The sequence below is a fragment of the Gossypium raimondii genome, chromosome 10 (genome assembly GCF_025698545.1).
Source record: "Gossypium raimondii isolate GPD5lz chromosome 10, ASM2569854v1, whole genome shotgun sequence".
NCBI classification, from domain to species: domain Eukaryota; kingdom Viridiplantae; phylum Streptophyta; class Magnoliopsida; order Malvales; family Malvaceae; genus Gossypium; species Gossypium raimondii.
The window spans coordinates 47,015,697-47,039,079 of NC_068574.1; the positions used below are offsets into that span (position 1 = coordinate 47,015,697).

General features: G+C 32.7%; 1 protein-coding gene across 6 annotated transcripts in view; it reads left to right on the plus strand.

Annotated features, from left to right (window-relative positions):
- Positions 1-23,383, plus strand: part of LOC105774915 (major pollen allergen Bet v 1-F/I) — a 98,798-nt gene that overhangs the window by 44,104 nt on the left and 31,311 nt on the right. The gene's annotated exons all lie outside the window — the stretch shown is intronic.

The window sequence follows — 23,383 nt, forward strand, 5'->3', positions numbered from 1 at the left end:
TTATTTTTATTATACTCAAAGAGTTTGAATTGTATTATATTTGATATATTTAATGAAATAAAATAAACATATAAGCTTACAAAAATAATTGGGTTTTACCTCATTTATATTTCGCAAAGACTACAAATTTTCTTTCATATATTCTTTGTGTTTGCAAATTCTCAATCTCAACAAAGTTTGTTTTTACATAATTGAATTTTTATTTTAAGTTCAAAAGAAAGCATAAAAACTGCTACAGTGTAATCATAGTGTAGCCATATGTTTTCAATTTTGACGTATACCCCACAATCTATAAATAGAATTAATTATGTCACTATGTATAATATTTACATTACAAGTCATGAAAATCATTAGTTGACTGGTTTGATCGTTAGTAATGTTAATGTGGTTGATGGCAGCACGAGTAGATGACACCGGACATGATGTGGGAGGAATGATAATTTGGCATGATGTATACTACACCAGACATCTGGAATGCACGTGGAGAAAAGGCTGTCTAGATAATTCTTCAACGATTGGAATTAAAGATATCAATTAAATAAACTATTAAGTTCCCTAATTAAATATTATATTATGAATTTGTAACATAATAAACTTATAAATTAAATATTTGAATTTAATAAATCATGATAAATTAATTAATTTAATTGGATAACTCATATTGATAAATTGAACTTGTTAGATTTATGAACATAATTAGTCATGTGAAAGAGTGTAAAATAGAAGAAAGCAATAATTTATAAACTTATCTTTTAATTACATTGGTTTGATTCCTAGTTTCTTTTTTAACATAATTCTTACTTTCTTCATTTGATGATGGAAATTCATGATATGAATCTATGCTAGGTTTATGACAATTATCTCCCTATAACAACATCCTATTATAGGTGAATAACAACTATCTCTCTATAGTACGCAAAACGTTGACAAACAAATTGGGGCTATTATAGGCAAGGTTAACTCATAATAATAATAAAATTAGAAAAAAAAATTTAAATTCCATTTTGCATTATAGTTACCTTGTGTAAAAATTGATAACCATGCCTCCAAGAATGAAAAAATGAGCTAAGTCTCTACCCGAACCACTTATCATCGGAGTATGTTCCTGATAAATTAAGTTGAAAGAGGCTGAAGCCTTTTTGTCAAACATTCAAGGACGAACCTTTATACTTGAAAGGGGCTTTGACCCATCGGCTTCAGATTGCGAGGATGTTTGGGATTTATTCCATTTTCATCATTGGATGAACCTTGCCACGGTGCCATGCCAGTTGTAATTCTAGTTGTTTTTTTATTTCTACTCCAATTTAAAATTTTCTGAAAAGAACAAAGTGTATGTGAGGGACAAAAAGGTCGATATATCCCCTAGAGCCATTAACGAATATTATGGAGTCCCTTATTATGAAACTGATTATTTACAGACCATGGATCTGAATAATTTTGAAAATGTTGATTTGGATGTCGTTTTATTGTTTTTAACTGAGGGGAGGGGAATGGAAAAGAGAGGGGTACAATAATTACCCCCTATCTTTTAATCAAGCTATAATGTTTCCCATAGCTAAAATGTGGATGAAATTTATTTGCACTCGCATATCACCATTACACAACATTAATACTGTTAATGTTTTTTGAGCAGCCTTATTATATTGTATCTTGCAACGAAAACGAATTAGCCTCAAGAAGTGGGTTAATAAAGAGATCCAAAAATATATATCCGGCATCAAGGTTCGAATATATTTTCCTTACTTGATTATCGATTTGTGCCACCGTGTTGGAATGGTGATGGGGACAATAGAGAAATTTCATAATCCTACCACAAGTATTATTGGAGACAACCCCATGCACCAATTTCGGGAGCTTCAGAGAAAACCAATACAATAATGGAATCAGCGGCGCAAACAAAAAATGGAGATGCCTCTAGCTCCACCAAAGAAATCCACGAAGGCAAAGGTGAAAAAGACTTATGAGCCTACAAAATGAGAGCGTAGGCTAGGCCGGCGTACGATATAAAATATTACTCCTACAGTCCATGAAAATAGGGATGGACATGTTTGTGAAGAGCCTAGGGGGAAAAAGTATAGAATGGCCCGAATACTTGAGTGACTGGTCTGAGACTAAGAAAGACATGACCGAGCAATAAGAGGAGGACGAGAAAGAAATAGATGACGAGGCCACGGAAGATGACTTTTTCTTCTCCTATCAGGGAAACTTTGAGAGTGACTTTGTATCCATAAAGCAACGAAGAGGGGCACCCCTCTTTCGAGATCCTACAGATTTATCTTAGATGCAACCGTCAAAACCCACTGTGAGTGCAAAAGGGAAACGAATCGCAGGACCGACTGAGGAGTCCAAGGATGACTCGGATTAGTTACATGTCTTTGCATTTTATTTATTTTTAGTCCGGCATGTAAATTATTAAACACTTTTGGATTTTATGTTTTATATTATTATTGTGTGTTTGTTATTGTTGTTTTTTTTTTTCTTATGTGGAGTGAGTTACCCTGACAGACTACACAACATATAGAGCTTCAACGAGAGGCGAATGCCCAAGCTAGTCTGATGCTCCATTCTAGGGAAGTCTGGTAACCTCCTAACCTTTATTTTGTACACATTGAGGACAATGTATAGTCTGAGTGTGGGGGGGAAGGCACATAAGTTTTTATGTGTGTTTTTTTATTTATTTTACTTTTATTCATTTTTCAAACAAATTTTAAAAAAAAATCCCAAAAATATTTTCTGTTTTCGATTTTAATTTTTCAAAAATCAAGATATTTTTCTTCTTTGTTTTTAGTTTTTTATTGCATGGTGCTTGGATTAATATTAAGTAATAAGTTAGTCATTTTACATATCAAATGCGTATATAAGATTGCCAAACTTGTAAATTTTTAATGATACTAAATAATTTCTTGCTCTTAATTGTACATTAACTAGTTCACTTAGTTAATAGGTATTAGAGATTTGAGGGAACAACCGAAATGAAAATGTATAAAGTGTATCGTAGGATGAATAAAAGATATGGATCATTGTAGATAAATGATTCAAATTGCTAACTATTCGTTTAAATAGATGCATGCTTAATAGATGAGTTCTAGGTGACTAATCCGAGAAAGACCTTAGGCATTGTTTGTATAGCCTTGAGCCTGAAGGACCAACCTTAAACATTACATTATCCCTAGCTCCCGAATTTGAGCTTTACATTACCCTTCTTAATGAACCTCTATGTTTGAAACCTTGAATCAAAATTGAGTTTGAAACTCAACCCTTCATAGTTATTGAACTTTGTAACACACTATTGAATGGACATCTTGCCATGGACATCGAGGGTAAGGTAGGAACATTATGGAGGTTTCTCACAAAAATGTACTCGAGTGATTAGTGACGAGGGGTCGACTTAGCTAGTAATTGATTCTTGCTAGAAATAGTGCTTAAAAAATAAAAAATTGAAAAAAAAGAAAGGGAGAATCAAAAGCATTGTGAGGGAAAAGAGCAAAAATAGTATAAAAATGCTCAAAAACAAGAAAAAAGAAAGGAGCTTAAAATAGTCTCAAAATCTTAGTTCACAAAAATGAGCTAATATCGACTAGTCTCTTCCATATTTTTAGAGAAATAAGGAAGGTGAGAGAAGGAGAAATAAGGCGGTGAGATGTAAGGAGGGAATTGGGAACAATGTTGTGTGTTATACTATTCACAATGCTTGAATTGTTTTGAGATGAACTTCCTTTGAATCCGTTCCAACCTCAGCCTCAGAATGTTACAAGCCTAAAAGACCTTTGTGACTCGAATAAGTCACCGACAGATTAATTTGTATATAGCTTGCACTTGTTAGAATGAGCATGAATAGTTCTTTTTAAATATCTATGAGCGATCCGTATAATCTATATTGACGGATAAGATTTATACATATTTTCATTTACATTGCCTTTACCTTTATTGACACTTTAACTATTGAACTAATAATGTTTCTATTAGGAGTAAGTAAATTAGCTAGATATCATTCTTAAATTTCATGTGAAGTAATTCTTGTGCAAATTTGTTGTTGTACAACTATATAACTTAATTACCTAATGTAGTCCAAGGGTTGCCTTTTGCATGTTTTGTGTGTTTGCTTGAGGATAGACAAAGACTTTAGTGTGAGGGTTTTCAACTTACATAAGGAGCTTTTCTTGAGCAAAATAGAGTTTTATCATAGTTTTTGGTATTTTCATATTTTCGGATAATAAGTGAAGATGTCTCAATTTTGTCTATTTTTTTACCTAAATTGGCCGCTAGTGACATTTGGAGGCGTAACGTGTGTTTGAGTGCTGAGAAACGTGTTAGAGGTAAAAAATGAAGGAGAACGACACCTAGGGCAAGGTATCCCAATATCCAACCCTTGGGATCGTGACACCTCCGACAGTATAGAAGACCAAGGACTACCTTCAATGGCATCCTGATATCCCTTTAGGTATCGCGATATCCACCTCCCAAGGAAGATCCCAAGTTTCAACACTATTTGAGATATGGCAATATCCTTTCCTAGGTAATGCGATATCACCTCCGTCAGAGGGACAGACTTGGACAAAAAGGGCAATTTTTGTCTACCTATCCCACAAATCACACAAGGCCCGTGTATGGGCCTTTTTTGCACTAAAAATTCATCTAAATACACATCAAAATAGCCAAAAATTTCTGAGGAGGAAAGAGATACACATTAGCTTAGTTTAGGCTTAGTTTTCTCCAGGTTTTCTTAAGTTTTTTATACACTCTTTCTAGGTTTTTATTTTTCTCTTCTTCTACCTTAGATTAGAGTTTAATTTTCAGCATTTACTTCTTGTTCTTATTGTTCCTTATGCTAGTTAGGTTGGTTAACACTATAGCTAAGGTTTATTTACATTTCTAGTCCATGTACTTTACTTTCATGACTCTCTAAGCTTTAGTTTCATGTATTTCAGTTTATTTTACTTTAAATTTGTCAAAGATTATTCTTTTTATGTTTCTTGCCTTATATTTATCGGTTAAATCCTTTTGGTTTCATGTTATTGAAGTCTTCTTGCATAAAAATCTCAATTTTTATATTTTTCTCAAGCTTTAATTTCATGGCTGCCTTATTTTCCATTTCTATGTTTCTTTTCTTCACTTTGAGCATGTGTAGCTAAACCATTAAGGAGGTTGGTTGATAAAGGTGTGGGTAAACTAAACGCTTTGGACAAATGACTAAATCGTAACAAATTGGACTAAATTGAATAGAACTAAGAACTTAGGTAGTGACTCCCATAAGGGAATATTAAGATAAAGTGAGATCAGAAGGTAATCTTGTCGCAAAACCGTCCGTTAGTCCTGGATTAACCGGTGAGGTCGAAAGATAAGTCAAACCTAATTCGTCTAAGTCGTTAAAATTGAGATCAAAAGATAAAATGGAGCCATTTAGTAATTTAAGCAATTCATGTCCTCAAGTCTGAAATTTGGTGAACAACATCGAATTCAACCAACCTCCATTGGTTATTTGCTGGATAGTCCCTGTACTTTACAGTTCTTACAATTTTGTCCCTAGGGTAGAATATTTAATATTCTTGCAAAATAATTTATTATGGATTGTCGTACCACAAAATCATATTAGTAACCACTTAGACTCTATTGTGTATGCTACTTATTTTTGAATCGCCTCTTCTTTTGGGTTCGATCCTTGGAATACTTCGATGTTTCATTGTAACACTATTAATATTAAAACTGACTTGTAAGCTTACAATCAAACAAGGCTTGTGTTTAAAGGCTAATTAATATGCAGTCCATAGTCAAACAAGAAATGTTATTACCATAAGCTTGCTTAAGAATTTGATCTTCACCACTGCAAATATGAGAAGACACAAAGATCAAAAAGTCTTAATAAGGGTTGGAATGGAAGGGTTAAGGGTATGGAAGGATATACAAGGTGATTACAGTCAAGAATTGAATTGATGAGATACCAAACCAAAAGAAAAAAGATGTTGAATTGAAAAGAATTGATAGGAATAGTATACAAAAAATTGAAGGCTTTATAAAAAATATAATAGTGATGATTTAAGCTCAACAAATAAGTTAATATGGCTATAACATGAAAAGTGATCTCACAATTAAACAAGGTAGCCCAAAGTTTTTTCATTTCTTTATTTTTTAATTAAATTAGGAATATGAATGATCGAACATGGTTAGGAAACTTACCAAAATCTAATCTCGACTAAAAGAAAACAGGAAAAGGGTAATTCAAAGATTAATGGGATTTTAAGGGTTAAAATGAGTGGGTGATAAATGAATAAAAAGTGATTAGGGTTTACTAGTGGGCAATAAAGTGGGTAAGTTTTTTAAAGGTTAGCCCAATAATAAGTGTCTCTATCATCTCAACATATCAAATCATTAATGTGTCCTTAACATGCATAAGAAAGGCAAGTTCTAGAATAACTGGTCTTAATGACACACTCAAAACCAAAAATAACATGAGAATATAAGGATGGATGCTCTAAAGGCTCAAAAGCTCAAAAGAAATATGGTTTTTATGTAAAAATTTTAAATTTATAATTCAACATAAGAATTAAGTTCAAGGAGAAAAACTAAAATGAATTTTTCTAAAAATAACTTATCATGCTTGACTATCTCTTGCATTAAAGTATAAATAAAAAGGCATAAAATCTACTAATTATCACAAAATAGAATCAATAAAAACTCTAGATTTAGAAAAGATAACTCTCATGCAAAAATTAAGAAAATTTCTTAACAAAACATTCAAGAATTCAAGGGCTAAGTTGAATGAAAGCATAAAATCCTCTGATAAAACTCTAAATTGACATACTTTTATGAGTTAAATACATATATATTTTGAGTACGATCCTACTAATTTGGGTTGTTTATGGTTTTTTTTATCTTGTAGGGACTAAATTGAATGAAAAAGGAAATTTGGGGACAAAAAGTAAGAATTCAAAGACAAAACGGGTCAGCATGCGAAATAGAGAAGAGGTGGTGTCAAAAATACAAAGTGTGGAAAACTTGGGGCAAAATTTTAAAGAAGAGATTGGTGAAGATAAAAATTTGTTTCGATTTGAATTCTATTTTTTTAATTTTGGATTATTTTTAAGATCATTATGATATTTTTTAGATTTAATTTTAATTATATCTCTTAAGCATTATCGTTTAAATTTTAAATAGGAATCAACTAGGGATTTTCATGTACCATAAATAGGGATGGAGTGACATGAATTGGCCATTCCATTTTGTTGTAAAAATCTCCCTCCCCATAGCTGTAATTCCTTGATGCTCTTAGCCTTTTGTTTCTTTTCCTTTTCAATAAAATTATGTTTAATTAAACTTATGTTTTTATTCCTAAAAAGAATGAGTAACTAAACTCGTCTAGCCAAAGGTTATCAATATTCCTCAAAAAGAGTTCATGAGGCTTAGAACCTGCACTTAACCCTTTTCAACGAGTATTCATCATTTCTCTGCATTACGGGACTGACACTTTCGTCCATGTCATTCCAAAAGTAATATTTTCATTTTGTGTAAAGACGACCGCTTTGTATGTTTTGAGAAAGTTGTACAGTCAGTTTGCTAACTTATTGCGTCAGAGGTTGTCGAGCTCAAGAGACAAGATAGCGTGACATTTGCCATTAAGATATGATGATCTAGTGTAAGACGGTCTCACAGGAGTGACGGTTAGCTAGAGTTAGGTTTCTCTAGATTACAAGGCTATAATCTAAAATGGAGCTTGTGGTCGTAGGCATCCTCTTCCACTATAGCTAGCTTATTCGGTCATGAGAGGAACTACCTAAAGGTCTATGATTGAACCAAAGAAGGATAGAGATAACCGGAGGCTGGAATCTCTCAAATAAAAAAAAACACTTTTCTAAAATATTCTTTTTTCACAATTGCGTTTTCAATTTATATAGTGTCAACCCGTCCATATTATTAATTCTTTTATTTTATTTATTTATTTTCTAGGTCAGACATTTTTCTTACGCATGATTGTGCCCAAAATTTCAAGGAACAAGAAGCTGTAGCGATCCAATCTTTGAGGATTTGACTCTACTTCCCTTATACCATTCTCTTCGTTATTTCTTAGGGATATGATATATTTGGTGCTTTCAACAACGACACCAAATTTTGGCCCTCTTGTTAGGGACTGACAATGTACTAAGGGACTGACAATGTACTAACCTTGTTTCAGACTCTGCTAAAAAATAACTATTTTATTTACTTCCTGGATCTATTACAACCTAGGCTGAGCTTTCCCGTTTGTTTCTTAACAGAATTTTCCCAGCATCGCGCACAACTGAGTTAAGGATGGAGATTTTTGGGATAAGGCAAAAGGATGTGGAGTCTATTTACGACTATTGAGAGTGATTTAAGAAGTTATGTGCAAGTTGCCCACAACATGGGATAAACGAACAGTCTCTTCTCCAATAATTCTATGAGGACTTGGAGCCCATGGAAATAAATATGATAGATGCCGCCAGTGGAGGGGCATTGTAATAGCCCGATTTTAGGCTTAGTCAGAACAGTGGTTTCGGGACCACAAATCCGACGAAAAAAAAAATGTAATGGCTTGAATTTTCAGAGGTGTCGGAACGGTGATTCGAGATCACTAAATTCGACAAATGGGTAGAAAATATTATTAATTTAGTAAGTATAAGTTAAATATGAAGTTAGGAAAATTTTTGAAATAGTGAATAGTGCACTAGAAATAAATATTAAAATAATTAGAATCGAAATGAGGTATCAAGACCTCGGGGATTTTAAACTGAGCCATAAATATTTTTATAAATATTTATGGAGTGTTAAAAGTTAGTATTAAAGTTTAGTTAAGAAATTTTAAAGTTCCGATAATTAATTGAACAAAAGGACTAAATTGTAACAAATGCAAAATTTTGAGAAATGATTAAATAGCTTAAATGATAAAAGGAAGAGGATTAAAGACAAATAGACCCAAGGTCTATTTGGGCTGGACAACAGAGGCATGAAATCAGCAAGAAAGTAAGGAGAATTAAGGGCAAAATTGGAAAATTGCAAAATTTGCTTAATAAAGTTAGGACCCAAGTGGAATTATCTAGATTTCTCTTCATTTTTCTGAATTCTCATCAGCTAAAACACCATGGAAGGGCTTCTTCAAGCTGGTTCTTCATATTTTTATTACAAGTAAGTTCAATTCTTGACTATTTCTTGAAATTTTTGTATTTTTATGACTTTTACAACTAGGCCCACTTGTTAAATTCATTAGTTTTTGATTTTATGAAAGAAGTTGAAAGTTGATATGAATATGTGCTGGAAGTATATGATGATTTAGCATGAAATTAGAGCTTTAAATTGTTCATATGCTGATTTTATTGAAAGAATTGAATAGAAAGTGAATGTTTGGGACCTAATAGTAAAAGAGTTTGAAGATAGAGTTATATGTGGAAATTCTGAATTTCAATAGTTGTGTAACAACTTATAATGTCTAGTAAAGTACTAATTGAGAAAATTAGATTAATTGAGGGTTAATTGAGAAAGGACCGAATTGTATAAACTGTGAAATTTGGGGCAAAATAGAAATCAACATTTTGCACTAAAGCAGTTTTGGACAGCAGCAGTAGTGTAACTTTGAAAAATCACCAAAATTGTAGAGATTGAATTAGAGGATGAATAAAATATGAAACTAAAGCTTATTGAGTCTAGTTTCTTATAAAAGAAATGATGTAAGCAATGGAATTGTAAATCATGAGATATAATAGATTTTGTGAGACAAGGTCAGAATGAATTCAGGTTCCCTGTTCTGACTTTGGAAAATCATTAAAATTGTAAAAAAATGATTATGAGTTATAGTTTTATGGTTAGAATCCTTAATGAGTCTATTTTAGAAGAAACAAGCTAAAACATCATCCAATTCTGTACAATGAGATAATTAATTTTAGTGAAGAGTGGTCGGAACTGTCAGACAGCGAAACAGGAGAAACTTTAAAGAATAAACTGTACTATTTGGCTGAACCAAAATTATGAAAATTTTATGGTATGAAGATATGTGAGTCTAGTTTCAGGAAAATTAACGGATCTTAATTTGGAGCTCTGTAGCTCCGGATAAAAATAATTTAGTGACTCTGACTCGGATAAACAGCTTTGAATATACATGTTAGTGAATATTGAAATTATGGTTAATGTTGTTTAAGTGTGTTATACACATTAAGGATGTGGAATGGAGAGGAGGAGGAGGAAAATTGGGAAATATATGAATGATTCGTGTATAAATGGTCATATGTTTGATTATAACTCATAAACGATGAAATATGAATGATGCTTATTTTTGTGCATTATTGGTCATGGTTTAAGCTCATGTGTGAAAATAAAGTTTCATAGTATGTGTGTATGGTATATTCAGTATATGATTTGGCATGAAATAATACCATGAATGGTTTATGAATTAACACATGTTGGTAAGCCTGATATATGAATAAATGATCAAATTGAGCGGAACGCCGGATTTGAGTACTTTTGATCAAGTGACAAAGTGATAAGTGATAGCTTCAGCTACACTTATCTGATCAAGTGACAAGTGGAAAGTGGAAAGTGATAAGTGATAGCTTCGGCTACACTTATCTGATCAAGTGACAAGTGAAAAGTGATAAGTGATAGCTTCGGCTACACTTATCTGATCAAGAGACAAAGTGATAAGTGGCTACACTTATCTGATCAAGAAACAAAGTGATAAGTGGCTACACTTATCTGATCAAGAGACAAAGTGATAAGTGGCTACACTTATCTGATCAAGAAACAAAGTGATAGGTGGCTACACTTATCTGATCAGGGACAAGTGATAAGTGATCATACGTAAGACCATAGTTATACTATGGCAAAGTGAAAGTGAAGTACTTAATTTTCCGTGACCGTTCCCTAATTTGATTAAGGATGGTAAGTGACAAATGGGCTCGAAAGAATTAAAGTAAATGGATAAGTGGTAGTGTATTTATATCAGGACGATGTTGTTATTCAAACTAAAGTGATATTTTCATTGCTAAATTGAGAATTTCATAAATGTGTTATTGAATGGTATAATCAATAAACATTGAGTTAAATGGTAAATACGTATTAGTTTTGAATTTGATGTCATTGAATTGTACGTGAATTAAATGGAAATTGCTAGTGATATGATTTAAATTATGAGCATGAGAAATTGCGAATTGAATGAAATGGAAATGAAGCATTAAATTGCATGAGTATGTATCGGGTCTCATGAGCCCTAATTATTATGATTATAATATTTTGAGGATATATTGTGAAAAGTTATAGAAACATGTTAATTATTTTGAAAGTTTTAATTTTGATGAAATTTTATAACTCGGTTAAATACGTTTACAAGTGTATGTGTTTTGGTAATGCCTCGTACCCTATTCCGGTGTTGGATACGGTTAAGGGGTGTTACATCGAATTAACCTGAAATCAGATTTGCACTATTGTTCATTTTGCTGATGAATTAATCCTTTGCCAGAATGACTAGAAAACTTGTAGAAAAGAAATAAATGAATTTTTCCATTTCAACCCCTTTTGGTAATTAACATGTAAAATTCGGACACATAGACTTGGGGACTTAAAGTAGGGGTGAGCAAAACTCGATTCGATTCGAAAAAATCAAAAAGAAAATCGTATTTCGAGTTAATCGAATAGAGTTATTCTAGTCGACTTGAGTAAGTAATTCGAGTTTGAATCAAGTTAAATTTTACAATTCGAATAACTCGAATAACATAATGGTGTAAATACCCCTTTGGTCCCTGTCAATTTTGAAAATGAGCAAATTGGTCTCTCTTTCAACAAAAATTACAAAAAAATTTCAAAACATTTTTAAAAGTTCCAGAATTTATATTTTTTTAAAAAAAATCTAGAGAATATATAAAGAAAGTTAAAAATTTAAACATTTTCTAAAATAATAATAATGAGACTTAAATAAGTTAATTAATGATTGAAGTTTATCATACTAAAGTATCTGGTTTCAAATTGATGTGCTCCAACATGGAATTAATTGTAGTGTAATAAGATTTTAATTTGACATGTTTAATTTTTAATATAATACGAACAATTTCACTCAATTTGATTAGACTCGAATCTCATTTTACTCGATCCTATTCAAAAAAATTCAAATCGAGTTAGGATGAAAAATAGGACTCGCCATCTCGATTAAATGGAAATTTTTCACTCAACTCGATTCAATCAATGCTCACCCTAACTTAAAGCATAACTTTTGATACTTTTTCTAATGTGATATTTGTGTTTTTTTTGTCTAATGGTGCTTATTTTTTACAAAAGTATATATTTTGCCACCTAAAGGTAATGATGCTAACTTTTTAGTTTTTAATTGAGCTTTAGAGTTGATGAAAATTTATAATTAGCTAATAATATTAGCAATTAATTAACTTTCATCAAAATAACCCTAAAACCCAGATTAAATCACATCAATATATATTAAAAAATAGGAAACTCGAAAGAAATTGTTAAAATTAAAGTGATATTTGCTAAACTAAAAATTAAGTGTTGAATTTGAATTATAAAAACTATGGTTAACCGGTTTGATTGTTAAAGATGCCGGCATTGTTGACGAGAACAACCAGAAACTGACACATGACATGCCATGAGATTAAGTATGTTTAACATATATTTAAAAGAAAATCCTTGAATATAAGTGTGGAAAAAGAAGTTGAACTGCATTTGCATGTGAAGATTCAAATTTCAAAATATAAACTTATATGTATGGCAGCACCCTCTGAACAGCCTTAGGAAGACTTGGACTTATCCAGAAAAGGTTTTAATTGAATATAATATAATATCAAGTTTGTTGAAATATATACTTTTCTTTAACTTCAAAGTTTGTCTCTTATGATACCTCGAGTCTCATTCTAGAAAAGGAGTAATAGTAAATAGACAGTCTATTATATATTGAATTGTTTTTGACGGTAGTGAATTTGAAATATTATTTCTCAATATTATTTTAAATGGATTAAATTATTAATATTAAATATGCATAGAATCATAGGACTAGTCGGTGCTTCATGTTGAGCATTTTGGATCAGTTGATTTTTTGACTTCAACTTCTTTCATCTATTCCTATAACAGACTATAATATTTATAGAAGCATTTTCCTCTCTCTCTATATATATGAAGTCATCAATTGGCCAATTACTTAGACATATCTGGGATGCTTTTTTGACTAATAAAATTAATAACATTATTGGATATAAGTCCAATTAAAATTGAAAACAATCAAGTTCTTAAGTTTCAATTTCAGTCTATAAATACTATCATAGTTTATAGGGCCATTGAAGCTTTCCTCTTGGCAAATCCCGATGCAACTAAAATATTAATTTCTTTCCATTATTATATTAATAGGAGTTGATCATCTTTATGTTTATTATACTCAGAGTTTGAGTTGTATTATTTATATATATATAATGAAATAAAATTACCATATAAACTTGCAAAAATAACTGAGTTTTAAATGGTATATATTTTGCAAACATTCTACAAATTTTCTTTCATACATCTATTGTGTTAACGAAATCTCGAGGTTAATATTTTTTTTGGTAATTGAATTGGTATTTAAAATTGAATAGAAAGAATAAAATTGTAACACTGCAATCATGATGTAGCCATATGATTTCAGCTTTTACTTATAGCTACAATCTACAAAGAAAATTACTTACCATTCTATGTATAGTATTTACATTACAAATCGAAGTCACACAATTGCAACTGTCAATTGAAAATCATTTTATGGGGGTTTCACTCTAGTTTTATGCTTCCTTTCATTTCTCTCTCAATAAATATAATCGTACATGACTAATAATTGGGAGCTAATTATCAACAAACTGAATCAGGAATTTACTATTTTGAAAGTTGATAGTTCTTTATATGTATTTTTTAAATAAACTAAGATAAAAGAAACTAGTAAAACATAAGAACCGAAGATGAGAAATAAAGATAAAAATTTGTCTTTGATTCTGGCTAGCTAATAATTTGGACAACTGCATCCCATCTTTGGTAAAGTGCATATATTCCATTTCCCTCCCTCGTCAATTTCAGCATCATTCCAGTCATGTATGTTACCGAAATGAATACCATCCGGAGGGAGCAGGGGCAAATATTTCATTTCCCTCCCTTCTAGTATCTCCCAGCCACTTCTTTTAGATTATTTCTTTGAAGTCCAAAAAATTCCAGGGCTCCGGAATGTCCCTCGGAAGATTTGGGCAATTACGTTCTTTACATCATAGGGGAAGCTTTCATTCCAAGGCTTGGAACCTTTCCCCTGTTCAAAACCATTGTCCAAGTCTGATTCCTTGTATCCATAAGAAGGTACTTGAATACTTTCCGGAGCGTGGCAGTTTCAGGGACTACCATCCGGTTAGGTTTCTAAGGATTACCGTCCTATCAACAAAGCCCAAGCAGAGATTGACATCTGCCCCACTATGACATAACATGCATATCTATTCCCAAGACAAAATAGTCAGCCCGCACAATTAATGTCCTATACATCGTCCCCTATACACTTAAAAGGAAAATAACTCTTCAATTCTTACAAACCATCTATTAAAAATGGCAGGTATGCATTCAAACCATCCATTGCAAAATGCGAGTCTGCACACAAACTATCCACAAAAATTGGGTGGTTATCAATTAACTAGATTTTGAAAACAAGAGGTCTGCATAAGGAAGAAGAACAAAAGACACGACAAAAGCTGAAGACTACCACATGTTAATCAGTGGAACATTATTTTCAATTAGCAACAATTTGGAAAGGAAAAGAGAATGCATAGGCATAAACCACAACTCTAGCAGCATTATATTTTTATTTATTTTCATGGAATTCTCCTCCCAACCCCTAATCGGAGTACCCACACGAGGTACACCAGACGACCTAGTTCCCCCACTTGTTGAATCTATTCCCTTACCATCCTCCTCTAAATCATCTAGGTAAGATCATCACCTCCTAGTTGTTGGAAAAAATCTGGTTTAAAAACGGTTTTCTGTCATAGTAGAAAATTAAAAATTTGAAAACGGAGTTGGTTTGTGATATTTATTCCAATAAACTTTTACTGAAAAGCACTTATGCTTTGTGCGAGATGAATCTTTACGTTCCACCATGGACTTATATTTGACTTAAGTTGAAATTTTTTAATTCGGCTCTTGTCATTTTTTTTGTCCAATGTGGTACCTGTATTTGACGAAAAATATATATTTTGGCATATGAGGATAACAATGTTAAGTTTTGAGTGCTTAATTGAAGTTTTACAGTTGATTTGATGAAATTTTATAATTAGCTAAAATACTAGCAATTAACTTTGATCAAATTAACCTTAAAACCAAAAATAAATCACATCGATATATTCAAAATAGAAAACTCGAAAGAAATTTGCTAAAACTTGCAACCAATCCCCCTACCCATGGTCAAGCACCTTGAGAAGAGGAGTGAGTAGAATGGCTTTGCTAAAAATAGCGAAAACAAAGAATGTTCAAGAAAAGAGTTGAGTGGTCAGTTGGCAAACTTTTTGGGGCTATTTTGTAATTTTTATAAAGTTTAGGGACCTTTAATTTAATTATTCCCTGGATGGTTGGGCTTCTGGTTAACCGAATTTGGGGTCTCCCTGAATAGGACAATTTAGCTTCAACATTGAGCAGTAGGCTTGACTGCTTCACTGATTTGATTTTTGAGCTTGGTCAAGTCTGTCTATTATCCATAATTCTAATTAATTTTAAATTTCTATAGCTAATTAATTATCAGCCCTCCTCCGTATGGCTTTTTCTACAAAACACTACTTGATAATACACTAAAATGACATACTTTTACGTGTTAATCACATGAACGTTTTGAGTACGATATTGCTAATTTTGGCTGTTTATGGTTTTTTATCTTGTAGGGACTAAATTGAAGAAAAAAAGAAATTTGGGGGCAAAAGTGTGAATTTAAAGACAAAATGGGTCAGCATGCAAATACGGAAGAAGTGGTGCCAAAATACAAAATGTGGATGACTTGGGGCAAAATTTTAAAGAAGAGGTTTATGGACATAAAACTTTGTTTAAATTTGAATTTTATTTTTAGGATTATTGTTAGGATTATTATATTTTTTAGATTTAATTTCAAATTATATCTTTTAAATATCATTATCTAGAGTTTAAATAGGAATTACCTAGGGTTTTTCATGTACTATAAATAGGGGATGGAGTGGCCTGATATTGACATATCACTTCTGTAAAAAACTCCTTCCCCCTAAAGCTTTTAGCCTTTTTGTTTCTTTTCTTTTCCAATAAAATTTCATTCCATTAAACTTGTGTGTTTTTTCTCGAAAAGTGTAAGCCACTAAACTCATCTAGTCAAAGGTTATGAAGACTTCTCCAAAAGAGTTCATGAGGCTTAAAACCCGCACTTAGCCCTTCTTAATGAGTATTCATCATTTCCCCGCATTACGGGGCTGACGCTTCGTCCATTTCCTTCCAAAAGTAGTCTTTTCATCTTGTGCAAAGACGACCGCTTTGTATGTTTTGGGAAGGTTACACAGCCGGTTCGCTAACTTACTGCGTCAAAGATTGTCGAGCCCAAGAGACGAAATGGTTTTGCATTCGCCATTGAAAAACGATGATCTAGTGTAAGATGGTCCCACAAAAGTGACAGCTGGCTAAAGTTAAGTTCCTCTAAATTGTAAGGCTAAAACCTAAGTGGAGCTGGTGGTCGAAAGCGTCCTCTTCCACTATAGCTGCCTTATTCGGTCATGAGGAGGATCATCTAAAAGCCTATGATTGAACCAAAGGAGAATCGAGATAATCGGAGGCTGGAATCCTTCAATTGGAAAATATTTTTTTCTCAATTCTGGTTCTTATCACAATTATGATTTCGATCTATTTAATTTTGACTCATCCATATTTTTAATTCTGTTTTATTTTAACCTTTTCCGAAGTCAGCTATTTTTCTTGGGCACGACTATGCCCAGGATTTCGAGAAATAAGGAGCTGTGGCGATCCAGTCCATGAGGATTTTAGCCTACTCCCCTATACTATTTATTTTCGTTATTTAAGGATAGGATATTTTTGGTGCATTCAACGACACATCAAATTTTGGCGTCGTTGCCGGGGACTGACAACGTGCTAATCTTGTTTTTTATAACCATATCTGCACGAGCAAATCTTGCCTTTGATTAAGAAAATTAAAAGGCCGCGATAGCTAATCACAAGGAATTGAAGCTACGAAAAAGGAAATCAGAGGTGGTATGAACTAAGAGTAACCCACCACCAAAAATAGAAGCAGACGACGAAGTTGAGTCTGGGGTTAACGAAAACCCTACTCAAACACTGGAGAACGAAAAGAATAGGAGTCAACCCACAAGAAGAAGTGTCTAACGCTAAGGTTAATGTAAACCTGAATCTGACACAACAACCTATGGCTCAAACTTTTCGGCAAATGGCCGAGGCTCCTAGAGATCAACAACCATTATCCATTGCGTATCCTACTATGGATACTAATTTTGAACTTAAGCCAGAATTAATCTAATTGCTGCTGACTTTTCGTGGATTGCAAAATGAAAATCCACACAAATATTTTACGTTAATCGAGAAAGAGAATCATATCCAGTAAGTTAGGACACGATGTCTCGAATTCCCGATACGCGAATAAAAATGATTATTTAAAAATATTTGGCTATCTCGGATTTAAAAGGAAGATCACGACCGAAGAAGTTAGGACGCGATTTTGTAAATCCGAGATCATTTAAAACTGAGTTTGAAAAGATTCGTGTATTTAGATATATCGTGAAAATCGAAACCAGTAAGTTAGGGTATGATCTTCTCGAATCTAAACACGAAATGCTATTTTTCTTAAACAAATCTTGTTATAACGAGTAAAATAAAACACGAGGTCGTAGTAAAGAATGTGAAAACAAATTACATTGTTGTTATGCATGGCGAACCATAATGAATCTGAAAGTATAAAATGATCTGAGCAATAGCAATCCAAATAAATAAATAAATGAACAAACCAACAACTCACAAAATAACAAATGTATAAGCAAATAAAAATAAAACATTTTCTTAAAATAATAATGAGAACTTAAATAAATAAGTAAATAACAAAATGCTTAAAATTATAAAATATAAAAGTATATATATATATAATAAAACAATGTAAATATGTACATATATGTAAGCATATAAAATAAAATAAAAATAAAAATATGAATACGTATATGGATTTACATATATATATGGATTATAAAACATAAAAATATGAGTAATTATATAATAATAACTATAATAAGACACCTACACTTTAAGCTTAAATAAGTAAACACAAAGAATAATATATTAACAATAACAAACGATAATAACAATTATAATAATGTATAATTTATCAATATTATTAATAAAATAGCTAAAAATAATAAAACAAAGGGCTAAATCGAAATTTGAGACAAAATTTGGAGTTTAAAATGCCAATGAACGACAAAAGGGGTTCTGAGGGACCAAAATATAATGCGCCCAAAGAACGGAGGGCTGATTGAGCAAATATTCCCAACCTTTAGCGCGTCATTTCGTTCAGGACCAAATTGGAATAAGCGCAAAAACCGCGGGGCCAAATTAAAAACAACAAAAGACTTTATTATAAAACCATTAAAAAGTGGAAGGGCTAAAGGTGCAATTAGCCCTTCCGTCGAAAACACGCGGATCCTCCTGGAGCGGGTCGGGTCACCAATGGGTCAGATCAAAACCGCGCCGTTTTGGTGCCTGAGAAGGCTGCCCAAAACGACGCCGTTTTGGAAGCCTATTTAAGCCAAGTTTTTTTTCAAAACACTTCACTTTCAGCCCTCTTTCTAAAAAAATTTCTTTCTCTTAAAATCTCTCCCCTTCCCCTTTCTCAGCCCAGAATCCGGCTAGAGGACGGGCCGACCACCGCCTCGCCAGCCGTCGGTCACTGGCGACGGCGCCGCCGTCCACGGTGGCCGGAAAGTTGAAAAGGTGCGCTTTTTTTTCTTTTTCCTTTTTTATAACTTTTTTCAATATATATGTATAATAGTTAAAAAAGAAAACTAAAGAAATATATGTATGTATATAAACAGTTTCAAAAGGAAGGAAAATAAAGAAAGAAAAAAAAATAGAAAGAAGGGAAATAGATCTTATACCGAAAACAAAGAGTCCTTTAATCTGTTTTTTTTTCTACTCTTTATTTCTTGAAATCATTCCCCCCTTTACAATGTTTTTCAATCGGTTTTGTACCGAAAATAATATATCCTCCCTACTTTACATTTACAAATCGGTTTTTATACCCGAATAAAAATTCAATCTTTGCTATTGTCTTCGGGTCTTTGCTTGTTTCTATCTGTTTGGCTTCTATTTTTGCAGGAGTAGGTGCGGCGATATCGAGCAAAAGTGTGGTGAGGTGACCAGGAGCGAGTTCGGAGTCCGTCTGGCGCACATGGCCACTGCATGCTATGTTGAGAAAGCGAGGAACCCTAGGGTTCCCGATGTTGTTTAATTTTGGGCCCAATTGGGCCAATTTAGATTTTGGGCCTTGGGCTATTGGTAGGGTCAAAATTGGTCTTGTACATCATCACAAGAGAAAATTAAAATTTGAAAACGGAGTTGGTTTGTGATATTTATTCCAATAAACTTTTCTTGAAAAGCACTTATGCTTTGTGCGAGATGAATCTTTACGTTCCACCATGGACTTATATTTGACTTAAGTTGAAATTTTTAATTGGCTCTTGTCATTTTTTTGTCCAATGTGGTTTTGTATTTGATGAAAAATATATATTTTGGCATATGAGGATAACAATGTTAAGTTTTGAGTGCTTAATTCAAGTTTTACAGTTGATTTGATGAAATTTTATAATTAGCTAAAAATACTAGCAATTAACTTTGATCAAATTAACCTTAAAACCAAAAATAAATCACATCGATATATTCAAAATAGAAAACTCGAAAGAAATTTGCTAAAACTTGCAACCAATCCCCCTGCCCATGGTCAGCCACCTTGAGAAGAGGAGTGAGTAGAATGGCTTTGCTAAAAATAGCAAAAACAAAGAATGTTTTAAGGAAGGAGTTGAGTGGTCAGTTGGCAAACTTGTTGGGGCTATTTTGTAATTTTTATAAATTTTAGGGACCTTTAATTTAATTATTCCCTGGATGGTTTGGCTTCTGGTTAACCGAATTTGGGATCTCCCTGAATAGGACAATTTAGCTTCAACATTGAGCAGTAGGCTTGACTGCTTCACTGATTTGATTTTTGAGCTGGGTCAAGTCTGTCTATTATCCATAATTCTAATTAATTTTAAATGTCTATAGCTAATTAATTATTAGCCCTCCTCCGTATGACTTTTTCTACAAAACACTACTTGATCATACACTAAAATGACATACTTTTACGTGTTAATTACATGAACGTTTTGAGTACGATATTGCTAATTTTGGCTATTTATGGTTTTTTATCTTGTAGGGACTAAATTGAAGAAAAAAAGAAATTTGGGGGCAAAAAGTTTGAATTTAAAGACAAAATGGGTCAGCATGCGAAGTACGGAAGAAGTGGTGCCAAAAATACAAAATGTGGATGACTTGGGGCAAAATTTTAAAGAAGAGGTTTATGGACATAAAACTTTGTTTAAATTTGAATTTTATTTTTAGGATTATTGTTAGGATTATTATATTTTTTAGATTTAATTTCAAATTATATCTTTTAAATATCATTTCTAGAGTTTAAATAGGAATTACCTAGGGTTTTCATGTACTATAAATAGGGATGGGTGGCACGATATTGACATATCATACGTAAAAACTCCTTCCCCTAAAGCTTTTAGCCTTTTTGTTTCTTTTTTTTTCCAATAAAATTTCATTTCATTAAACTTGTGTGGTTTTTCTCGAAAAGCGTAAGCCACTAAACTCATCTAGTCAAAGGTTATGAAGACTTCTCCAAAAGAGTTCATGAGGCTTAAAACCCGCACTTAGCCCTTTTTAATGAGTATTCATCATTTCCCCGCATTACGGGGCTGACGCTTCGTCCATTTCCTTCCAAAAGTAGTCTTTTCATCTTGTGCAAAGACGACCGCTTTGTATGTTTTGGGAAGGTTGCAGAGCCGGTTTGCTAACTATTGCGTCAAAGATTGTCGAGCCCAAGAGACGAAATGGTTTGGCATTCGCCATTGAAAAACGATGATCTAGTGTAAGATGGTCCTACAAAAGTGACAGCTGGCTAGAGCCAAGTTCCTCTAAATTGTAAGGCTAAAACCTTAGTGGAGCTGGTGGTCGAAGGCGTCCTCTTCCACTATAGCTGCCTTATTCGGTCATGAGGAGGATCATCTAAAAGCCTATGATTGAACCAAAGGAGAATCGAGATAATCGGAGGCTGGAATCCTTCAATTGGAAAATATTTTTTTCTCAATTCTAGTTCTTATCACAATTATGATTTCGATTTATTTAATTTTGACTCATCCATATTTTTAATTCTGTTTTATTTTAACCTTTTCCGAAGTTAGCTATTTTTCTTAGGCATGACTATGCCCAGGATTTCGAGAAATAAGGAGCTGTGGCGATCCAGTCCGTGAGGATTTTAGCCTACTCCCCTATACTATTTATTTTCGTTATTTAAGGATAGGATATTTTTGGTGCATTCAACGACACATCAAATTTTGGCGTCGTTGCCGGGGACTGACAACGTGCTAATCTTGTTTTTTATAACCATATCTGCACGAGCAAATCTTGCCTTTGATTAAGAAAATTAGAAGGCCGCGATAGGTAATCACAGGGAATTGAAGCTACGAAAAAGGAAATCAGAGGTGGTAGGAACTAAGAGTAACCCACCACCAAAAATAGAAGCAGACGACGGAGTTGAGTCTGGGCTTAACAAAAACCCTACTCAAACACTAGAGAACGAAAAGAATAGGAGTCAACCCACAAGAAGAAGTGTCTAACGCTAAGGTTAATGTAAACCCGAATCTGACACAACAACCTATGGCTCAAACTTTTCGCAAAAAGGCGAGGCTCCTCTGGATCAACAACCATTATCCATTGCGTATCCTACTATGGATACTAATTTTGAACTTAAGCCAGGATTAATCTAATTGCTACTGAGTTTTCGTGGATTGCAAAATGAAAATCCACACAAATATCTGAAAGAGTTTCATATGATTTGTCTTAGTATGAAAGCTCAGGGCGTAACTGAGGATCAAATCAAATTATGTGCTTTCCCTTTTTCCCTACCAGACTTTGCTAGGGAATGATTATTTTATCTACCTCCTGGATCTATGACAACTTAGGTTGATCTTTCCCTTTTTTTTCTCAATAGATTTTTCCCAGCCTCGCGCGCAACTAAGTTAAGAGTGAAGATTGTTGGGATATGGCAAAAGGATATGAAGACTCTTTACAACTATTGGGAGCAATTTAAGAAGTTGTGTGCAAGTTTCCCACAATATGGAGACTCTTTCCATTGTTATATTAATAAGAGTGGTGGTCATCAGGATTTGATCATCTTTATGTTTATTATACCCAAAGAGTTTGAGTTGTATTACTTTTATATATATATAATGAAATAAAATTAACATATAAACTTGCAAAAATAACTGGGTTTTAGCTAGTATATATTTTGCAAACACTCTACAAAATTTCTTTCATACATCCATTGTGTTAACGAAATCTCAAGGTTAACATTTTTTTTGGTAATTAAATTATTATTTAAAATCGAATAGAAAAAATAAAAAAATTGTAACACTGTAATCATGATGTAGCCATATGTTTTCAGCTTTTACTTATAGCTACAATCTACAAAGAGAATTACTTACGACACTATGTATAATATTTACATTACAAATCGAAGTCACACAATTGCAACTGTGAATTGAAAATCATTTTATGGGGTTTTCCCTCAAGTTTTATGCTTCCTTTCATTTCTCTCCCATTAAATATTGTTGTACATAACTAATAATAGGAAGCTAGAGAAGGGATTGTATGAAAATGTGATTTCATGTCATCCTTATCCCTTTCTAATATGAGAATAACAAATCAGATTTTTTCCTCATGAAAAAATTCAAATTCAACTAAAAATGCTAAAAATTAGGAAGAAAAATCTTATTTTTCATTCTTCTCTTGGAAATTGATAAGGATGACGTGGTATAACAGTTTCATACAATCTTTTCTCTAGGAAGCTAATTATCAACAAGCTGAATCAAGAATTTACTATTTTAAAAGTTGGCGGTTCTTTATATTTATTTTTTAAATAAATTAAGATAAAAGAAACCAGTAAAATATAATAACCCAAGATAAGAAATAAAGATAAATATTTGATAAAAAATCTTGCAATAAAAATAATTGGATTTTGATTCTAGCTAATAATTTGGACAACTGTATGCCCATCTTTGGTATCCAAAGTGCATATATTCCATTTCCCTCCCTCCTT